Genomic DNA, 9,672 nt, shown 5'->3' with positions numbered 1-9,672 from the left:
TCTTAACACACTGAAGTTTGAAAATCACTGACTGCATGCGTGTTGCTGTCTCTGGGGGAGCTTTAAAAGGCAGTACTGACTGGGTTGAGGTTGCCAGATTTAGCAAATAAAAATACAGGTTGGCCCAGTTACATCTGATTTTCAGATAAACAACAAATAATCTTTTAGTGTAAGTATGACCCAAACTCTGTATTTTATCTTGCATCCCAACCCCGTTTCTACCCTCAGGGATTCTCATTTCATTGGTCTGAGTGAGGTCCAGGCTTTGGGATGTTGAAAGCTGGTGTGCAGCCAATGTTGAGAATGGTGGCCTGAGGCAGGCCCCCACCTGCCATATTCCATCCTGAAGGCTTCCCTGCCTCACTGTTTCACCTGGATTCTAGCTCTGGGGTTGGGGAATGGGATGGCAGTGGAGGAAGTCGATATTCCTAGGTTGCAGCAGGTTGTGGATATTGAAAATAGGCTAGAACCATCAAATAGGAAGTCTGCTGTGAAGATATGTCATGATTTCCTTTATTCCACAGCTGAGTACAAATGGCCACCATTTTCTTCAGGAGAGACAACAAAACCCTACCACACAAATACCTAAGAAATCAAAGGTTCTCAATAGCAAGTTACATGGGCCCTTGGGTGGGAGGTGGGGAGTGTTTGGAGGAAGGACGTGGACAATGATACATGACACTGTGATTTGAAATTTACTTGAGCACTTAGGCTAATCAATCAAGTGAACTTGATTACCCCAGAAATCCCAACTCTCTTGATGTGTTCTCCCTTTCTTGGAGGCTGAGACTCTTATTCCCAGTATCTCAGGCTTTTAGAGGAAAGTAAAGCAAGGCCTGGGTGGGAGAAGCTCAGTAAACAAAAGGGCATTTCCCTCATGGCAGAGTCAGCTGCTTTACACAAGGTCTAGTCTCACGGCTTCTCCAATGGCCAGGACTCAGTGCAAGCTGAAGGTTCTCCTCCCTTGGACATGAACTTGGCTAAACATGTTGCTCCATTCAGCTATATGAAAGAGGTCATTCTCTCTTTGGAAGGAATATTTTCTCCCTTTATCCAATGATCTGTACTTTACAGGACTGTAGAATAAAATTCCAGCCTGGAGCAATCACAAGGTTTCAATCATTGTATTCAGAAGTACTAATGGTACCCACGGACTTTTTAATACAGGGATCTACTTTTTATCTTGGATCAACCTGAAAATTCATCTTCTACTTTTTAATTCTTTGTGTCCTATTTTTTCTAACTCTTCTGTTTAAATCCTTCTACATATATAAATATACTTACGTTGCCATCCCTTTCAAAGTATTCTGTTAGTTCTACTTCTTGAGGTGTCCATTCTTCAGCTTGCTGTGTCTAACTCCCTATTCAGTGTCTTCTTTCCTAGTGCAATTTCATGATTTTGTATTGAGTTTGTCTTTGAAAGAGCTTCGGTCTGGTTTTGCTCTGTCTTTAAACCTATGAGAATTCCATGTGGCCCAAGTTTGAGAATGTGTTCCTAAAAATATATATATATATTGCATGTCTTTCTACAGGGACCGTAGACCTGTGTCTAGTGTTTTTGACTTCGATTCTCACATCACAAAGGCAATGTAAGCTTGAACTCTCCCACCTTGCACTACATGAGCTTGTAACTTTGATTTCTCATGAGAGGCATTTTTTCCCTACCCAGAAACCAAGCTACAAGACAAGCTTTCTCACTGTTTTTCTTAGTCTATCAGATCTTTTAAAGGTGCATATCTCATGCTGGGGGTTCAGTTCTGGTTCCCACTATATACAGATTCAAAGCGGCATTTCCTGTCTTTATGTAGGCAAGAAATTTCAGACCCAAAGGCCTATAATCAACAGCTCTGAAGGACAATATGGTATCGGCAAACTGAACTTTCATTTCAAGTACCTAAGCATTCCCTTTCTTTGCGTTTATGTGTTCATTTTAAAATTTATACTTCTCTAGTATTTTTGTGTATTTGTATGAGGAAGGTGATGCTTACTGGTTCAGTCTGCCATGTTGCTAAAACCAGAAGCCTGAAAGTTAATCTTGCAACCAAAGAGTCAGAGACAGTGAATTCTTTCCAGTCCACTCAAGAATTGTTGGCAGCAAAACAAAGGATATGGATAGAGAGTCTAAGTATAGATCAACACAATGTAAAGAGCTGTGGTTGTGATTTTGCAGAGATGTTCAAAACTACTCAGACAGAGTAAAGCATGGAGCAGACAATTCCAACACGGTACTGGCATTTTGTAATTATAATCAATTATTCATTATAATCGATCAATAGCTATTTCTGCTTTACAAACTATCTCAAAACTTTTGGCTTCAAATAGCAATCATACCTTATGATTTTGTGGTCAGGAATTTGGATAAGGCTCAGCTGGGTGGTCCTTCTGCCCCACATGATGCCAAGAATGGTGTTCTGCTGGTGAAGGGCTAGACTGAAGAATCTAAGAATCCTTTATTCATATGCATGATACACTATCTGGTTGGGTAAGCTGGGATTGTTGACCAGAACAATAACATGTGGCTTCTCTAGCATGGTGGGAAGATTCAGACTTCATACGTGGCTCAGGCCTTTAACAGAAAGTTTCCAAAGACAGGAAATGGACACTGTCAGATTTTAAGTTCTCAGCATCTTTTCTGCCCTATTCTTCTCATTGAAGTAGTCACAGAATCCATAGGAGGGGTCTTTTGGCAGGTGGTGTACCTAAGAATTTGGGGTCATCTTTCACCTGCCACAGTAAGGCAGAGAGCATGAGCTCTGAAGCCAGGCAGGAGCATGGAAAATGTTAAGCCTTTCTAAGCTCCTTCTTACTTTCTGACTCCAAGATAGTTTCTGAGCTTTTGTTTTCCTCATCTGAAAAAGGGAAATATTAATATGGAATCAGATTGAAATGTTTCAGCTACATTAAATAAAATGATGGTAACCTAAAAGTGAACGTGATGAATTTGAACAGAGAATTGGAAGAAGGCGATCTTTTTTACGGATATTTGAGGAGGAAAGTGCTTAAATTCTGAATTAAAGATTGAGGTCATTTTGCTTTTTGGAATAAGGAACTTGCTGCAAGAAAAAAATGTTTATCCAATGATAGACTAATGTACAGTGTATTAAAAATAAAACAAAAGTGCTACTGTGAGGAGAACCTGCAGATCACTGATGAAAAAGAAAGAAACATCTGGACCATCTGGGTTGAACCACAACAGAGATGATCCCCTTAGATGGTAACTTTTAGTGAAATGGTCTTAAAAGTGAATGTCAGACTCCCACTGCATTTTATTTAGACTTTGAAATTTATCGGCCGGGCACGGTGGTTCATGCCTGTAATCCCAGCACTTTGAGAAGCCAAAGTGGGTGGATCACCTGAGGTCAGGAGTTCAAGACTAGCCTGGCCAATATGGTGAAACCCCATCTCTACTAAAAATACAAAAATTAGCCGGGCATGGTGGCAGGTCCCTGTAATCCCAGCTACTAGGGAGGCTGAGGCATGAGAACTGCTTGAACCCAGGAGGCAGAGGTTACAGTGAGGAGAGATCACACCACTGAATTCCAGCCTGGGTGACAAGAGCAAAACTCTGTCAAAAAAAAAATATATATATATATTTTAAATATTGCATATAATTTTATATATATTATATATATAATTACACTTAAATTAAGTGAACAATAAATTATAAATAGAGCCCATCCCAGGGTTTCAGTCACTAGCACCTGATTGCTTTATGATGCTCAGTACAGCACATATCAATAAAGCCCTTCCAGCAACACCTGCTGCAACGTAAGCTTTCTGTTCATTTTAACACGGCCATGCTGCTGTAGGGAGGGTTATTATTCAGCCTTGGAGATGCTAAGGGTCACACATCCACCTGTGAAGGCTTTATTTGGACCCAGGACAGATTCTCACCCATGGGCATCCTGTTCACACTTCACCAGGCTGGGCTAATTCCACCCACCTTCTCTCTGCCCTGAAGGACTTATCACATAGTTACACCTATGAGAATTTTCAGCAATCTCAAAATGACTTCCTCTGGAAGTATTTGCAAAAATGGGATAATGGTAGCGGCACTAAAACTGTTCCTACACTATAAAACCAGCAACTCTCCTGCCTATAAAATGCAGGTTGGGGTAGGAATGGTGAGAATAAGATAAAGTGTATGGTCTTTCACCTCCAAGGCACTTGGATATTACATCTTTAGACTGTTTTACTGCCCGCATTATTCCCAAATGCTTTTTGGGGGAGGGGGGACATTTAGAAAAGTGAATTTCTTATGGTCAAACCAATATGTTGTGGTTTATAACAATTTTATACATTTATGGCTAAGAACCTATCTGCAATCACTTCCTAGACAAAAGTTAATTGTCTTAGAATTGAAAAAACATAGTTTATTTTTTACACAATTTCTGGGATTGGATTTCCCAACATGCAGCCCAAACACCTGCTCAGAGCAGAGGCAAAATAGAAGAAGTCTCACCCCAAAGTCAGCAGCAATTTTTAGAAAAACTTGACATATAAAAACCACATAAGAGCTATTATGTTGGACATTCTTGCTGCAATGTCTATGTGTGTGTGTGTGTGTGTGTGTGTGTGTGTGTGTATAATTATTATACACACACACTCACATTTTTCTTTTGAGTCAGGATCTCACCCTGTCATTCAGGCTGGAGTGCAGTGGTAGGATCACTGCTCACTGCAGCTTCAACCTCCTAGGTTCGAGAGATCCTCCCTACTTCAGCCTCCAAAGTAGCTGGGGCCACAGGCACATGTCAACATGCCTAGCTAATTTTTTAAATGTCTTATTTTTGTAGAGACAGGATCTTGTCACGTTGCTCATGTGAGTCTCAAACTCCTGGGCTCAAGCAATCTTCCTGTCTCGGCCTCCCAAAGTGCTGAAATTACAGGCATGAACCACTATACCTGTCCAGTTATATATTAATTTTAATTTAAAATACCCATGAAAAGGGGAGCAGATTATTTTTAGTACTTAAGGTCCAAATATCGTGGGCTCCTGGGCTGAAGCTCACGACCCATCCACAAACACCACAGAGGCAGACACAGCGAAAATCAGACACTGAGGCTCTCCTCACCTGCCTCTGTCTCCCTCCATCTCTGCAGCTCTGCGATGCCCCAAGCAGGAGTTTGCTTTGTATAATGGGCAACCCAATCTTGGCAGGAAACCAAAATTCAATTTCCAGGAGAGGCAGAAAAGAGGGCTCTAAAAACTAGAGGACCTCTGTGGCCTTGTGGTCACCTCTCCTCTCTTGCAAAGGCACAGCTGTCACCAGAACCCCACGTCTCCACCAGCACAATGCCTCTGAAGATGCTGTAAGCCCTAGGGAAAGCCAGCCGGCTAAAGGACGCACATGTGCGCACACACACCAACTTCAGGATGGCCATCAATTCAGTTCCTCCTTTACCAAACATTGTGACATGGCTTTTCCCTCTTCTCTCTCTCTCTGTCACCAGCCTTTCCTCCCCACCTCTCCCCCTTCACAACTCCCAGTTTTATTAGTATTATTATTCTCTTAAGTGGCACTTGTAGTACCACTTCCTGCTCCATCAGGCCCCGCCGAAAGCGACGGAAGCGCGCCCTCCTCGTCGTGACATCTGTCTTGGCGGCAGCCTCCTCAGGCGGTTCTCTTGGCAGCCTCCACACTGCCACCAGGCCTGTCGGGTGGCTCCACGGCTGACGGGCTGTCACCGCCGCCTCCTCTTGCGGGCTGCCATTTTCTTTTGATTTACCTTTGATTCGGAGGCATTTGCATGCTTTCATCACTTGGTGGACAAAGTCCTCGGCAAGTCCCCCATGGCTGCTTTCTGTGTAGGCAGCCAGGAAAGGGGTGGATCCCTCTGTGACTTTGCTTTGAGGTGTAAATGGAGGCCCGGCTGGCCTATGTCACCGGGAGCCCGGAAGCGGGCGTAGACTGTCACTTCCCGGCTCCCCGGGAGACGCTGTGTAGTTGCTCCTCGCTTTGGCTCGGGAGCTGCCTCGCCAGTGACAAGTGTCCCCCGTGTCAATTAGTTTATTAATCACCCAGCTAGACAACTTGGTAATGTGGTAATTTCAGGGTTAGACTGCACCGAGTTCTTCCTTTTCTGGCTGGGCATACGAGCTCGTTAAAGGACTTCCCCTGCTCTCCAGAAAACTCTTTCTCTGCCTTTTTGCACATCCCAGTGAAGCCATTCAAAACTGCAACTCCTCTTCCCCCGGCGTGCGGACAGGAGGGAGGACAGGGTTAAATTGCTAATCGAGGTTTCGTGAGGTCTGCCAGAGCCGAGTCTCCAACACTTACATCTGTTCAACAATTATTACAGCATTTTTGTCATAAAAAATTCAACACCCTGAGTGTCGTGCTAGCAAAACCTGAAAATTTATGCAGTGAATAGAATAGCTAATTTCTCTAAGGAAATGCAGGGGGAAAATTACAGATTTTACTTAAATTCTAAACACCAGAGTGCACACATCTGACGCCCTCTTTGGGTTTTTTGTCACACCACGGGACCGAAGATGTCTTCCTGTCCACCAAGAAGTGGGGATGGCCCTGGACACACGCTCTGACCTTGGAAGAAGCCGTACTGTGAAACTCCAGACTGATCTATGCACCCACCCAAAGTGTCTCTAAAAGACCTCTCTCCCAATTAAATCCATGCGTGGTATAGAGTCAGACTTTGATTCCAGAGCGAGGTTAGCATGATTGGTTTGCATTTTTCCCACTCCCTTCTTCCAATTTGCCCCCACGCCTTTAAAACAGCTCCTTGGAGAAAACAGAGGGGATGGAGAAGAGTCCCGACAGCATCGAGAGTCTTTAATCTCCTTAATTCATTTTAATGCTGTTTGATGCTTGCAACGGCAGCATTGGAGTTTGCCTCTCTGCTCCATAAAGGTCTGGAATATGGATTTTATGCTAAAACTAAAGCTGTCTAGTTAGGATGCCAGCAGAGTGGAACAATATGCTACAGGCAATCCTCAACTATTCTCCAGGGCCGGAGCCTGACTTCCCCGACTGGGTGTTTGCTACCTTAATCATCATTGCAGTGGGATGAACAGGAATTTCTTGCACTGCCACCACGGTGGCACAATTAACGTTATCCAAATTTTCAGAGATTCTACTGCAGAAAGAGGATACTTGCTCCCCTCTCTTAGTGACTGCTCCAGGGGCCCTGTTTATTTTCCCTGGAATGAGGTGGTCAAAGGGACCTGCTGCCCTCTGCTCACTTACTCTGTCTCATGATAGCTCAGCAAGGTAAATATTTTCTCTGTAGGGGCTAACATCTCCCAGCCATCTCACCTCAGGGCTGGGGAGCACGGCCACACGCCAAGAGCAGAATCCATCACTGGCATTTATGTCTTAATAAAAGCATGTGTTGTTTTCAAATAAAGTAAACACTGCAGCCATTTCCTCTCTCCAGTGGAGGTTTTTCTCTTTCCTTCTGAGTCATACCCTTCTAGAAGGTGCAATGTGCCTTCAGAAGAACCCAAGGAGGCTGTGATTCAGAGATTCCAGACACAGCTCTCCAGCCCTGTAAGTGGCCGTAACAGAATGAGGAGCCCCCACTCCCTGCAGCCCAGCTCTGCCTCAGGCACAGAGCACCCACCAGGAGGAGGGCCAGCCCCACCTGACTCCCAGGCAAACCACGTCCCCAGGCACTGGTGTCACTGCCCAGGTGCTGCCTCTGGCTCTGTCACACATGGATGCCTCCCAGTGGGTCACATCCCAGCACAGTCCTCCTGCCTGATGTCCCCCCAAGTCTGTCCTGGGGCTGGAGAGCTCTAAGGAGGGCACCTACAAGTGCAATGTTTGCCAGCCAGGGCAGAGCCTAAGTGACCCCAACCAAGTGAGTCCTGCTGTGGCCCTGCATGGAGACTCTCAGAAAAATAACACAGACACGAGCTACAACCACACTGCTGTCAGCGCGTCCCAAGCTCTCGTGCCAAGCACTTTGTCTGGCTTAATTTTCAGAGCCGCCCTGTAAAGTACATATGATCATTCCCTTTTTCTTGCTGATGAGTCCAGAGCTCAAAAAGATTAAACAAATTCGCCAAGACTGCCCAGCAAGTAGCCAGTAGGGCCAAGATCAGATGTCAGACAGGTCAGACGTAGAGCCCCTGCCCTCTCCACCGTGCCACCCTGCCCTTGAGGCGGCTTTCCAGCTGAGAAGTAAGTTTAGCACAAGATGCACAACAAAAATGGTAACAGGGCAGGACTGAGGAATGAGGCATGTCTGCCTGCTGGGGGCGGACCATGCCTGTGCAGCCTACTCTTCAGAGGAGAAAGGCGGAGACAAACCAGAAGGTGCAGGGACTTAGCTTGACTTGAGAAAATGAGGCTTTGGGAGGCACCACTTCCAAGAAATGTTTCTATTGCCCTCTTCTTGCTCCATAGCGGTGGTTTTCCAAGCACGTATCCCATAGAAGAGAAGTTTCAGGTCCATCTTGGTGGAAATGGTGCTGCAAAGCTCCCTATGACTGTTAGCATTGATCTTCTCTTATTTATTTATATGCCCGATCTTAACGTCCAGGTCCCAGGAACATCCACCCCAGCGAGATCCCCTTTCTCCACCTCCACCAGCTGTTTGCCAGGCAAGAAGATCTTAGAGCCACACTGTGTGCTGACTGCCTCTATAGCAGGTACCCTGGACCTCCACCGCAACACAAAAGGATTGTAACTGTTTCCACACATACCTCATGCCATTTATTGCCACATAAATTCTCCCTAAGCATAGTGGCTGAATGAAAGCAACGAGTATGTATTGCCCCACAGTCTCATAGGTGAGGAATATTTGGGCACAGCTTAACTGAGTCTTCAGTTTCAGGGTCTCCTACAGAAGGTAGCCAAGGTGCTTTCAAGGGCCGCAGGTATCTAAGGCTTACCTGAGAACAGAATCTGCTTCTGAGCACACTCATGTTGTTGCCGGCAGGAATCAGCTCCACAAGGACTGCTGGACTAAAGGTCTCAGTTCTTCACTGGCTGGGAGTCATCCCCATTTGCTTGTCCTATGGCTTTCTCCATAGGGCAGGTCCCAATAGGACAGCTTGATTCATTCTTGTAACCAAGCGAGGAAACAGTAGGAGACAGGCTGCACTCGGGACAGAAGTCATATCTTTTATAAACTAATATCAGAAATGATATCCCTTCCCTTTTCACATGTCCCGTTCACTAGAAGTGGGTCACTAGGTCCAGCCCAGGTTCAAAAGAGGTGCTCACACAAGGATGTGAATACCAAGAGGCAGAGATCTTGGGAACCGCCTTACAAGTTATCTGCCTCACACCTCAATCCTACCCTTTAGAATGGACAGTTTTCACAGTGTTGTGGCCTCGTCTATCACTGGGAGGCCTGGAAAGAACTCTTTCAGTTCTCCTGCGCCAGGAACCAATGTTTTTTCTTACCTTATGGGTGGTTTCTAAAGACACCGAAATACCTGCTCCTCTTTCTCTACAAAGTCTCTGCCATTACAGGGACCCAGAAAATGTGCTGTAGCGTCATAGCCCTTTACTAAGCCCCTGCTACAGATCAGACACTGAACTAGAGCTTGAAATATTTTGTCTCAATTAATCCTTAAAGCAAGCCTCAGTGGCAGCATTTAATGAATGAATGAGGACTCGGAGGCTCAGTGAGGGTAAGGAATGTGCCCAGTACCATTCATCCACATATGTAGAGGAGTCTGAATTCAAACACAGGGTG

At 45.2% G+C, this 9,672-nt stretch overlaps 1 long non-coding RNA gene across 1 annotated transcript; it reads right to left on the bottom strand.

Annotated features, from left to right (window-relative positions):
* Nucleotides 1-497: 497 nt before the first annotated feature.
* Nucleotides 498-5,842, bottom strand: LOC119618995 (uncharacterized). Its single transcript, XR_005235327.2, has 3 exons — nt 5,731-5,842; nt 2,332-2,849; nt 498-1,025 (listed from the first exon to the last, which is right to left on the bottom strand). It is a non-coding gene; the product is annotated as an uncharacterized lncRNA (long non-coding RNA).
* Between the last annotated feature and the right edge of the window lie 3,830 nt (nt 5,843-9,672).

Source organism: Chlorocebus sabaeus, chromosome 24, assembly GCF_047675955.1.
Source record: "Chlorocebus sabaeus isolate Y175 chromosome 24, mChlSab1.0.hap1, whole genome shotgun sequence".
NCBI classification, from domain to species: domain Eukaryota; kingdom Metazoa; phylum Chordata; class Mammalia; order Primates; family Cercopithecidae; genus Chlorocebus; species Chlorocebus sabaeus.
Note: the sequence above shows the minus strand (reverse complement) of the source record. Positions and strands in the feature narration are given on the sequence as shown.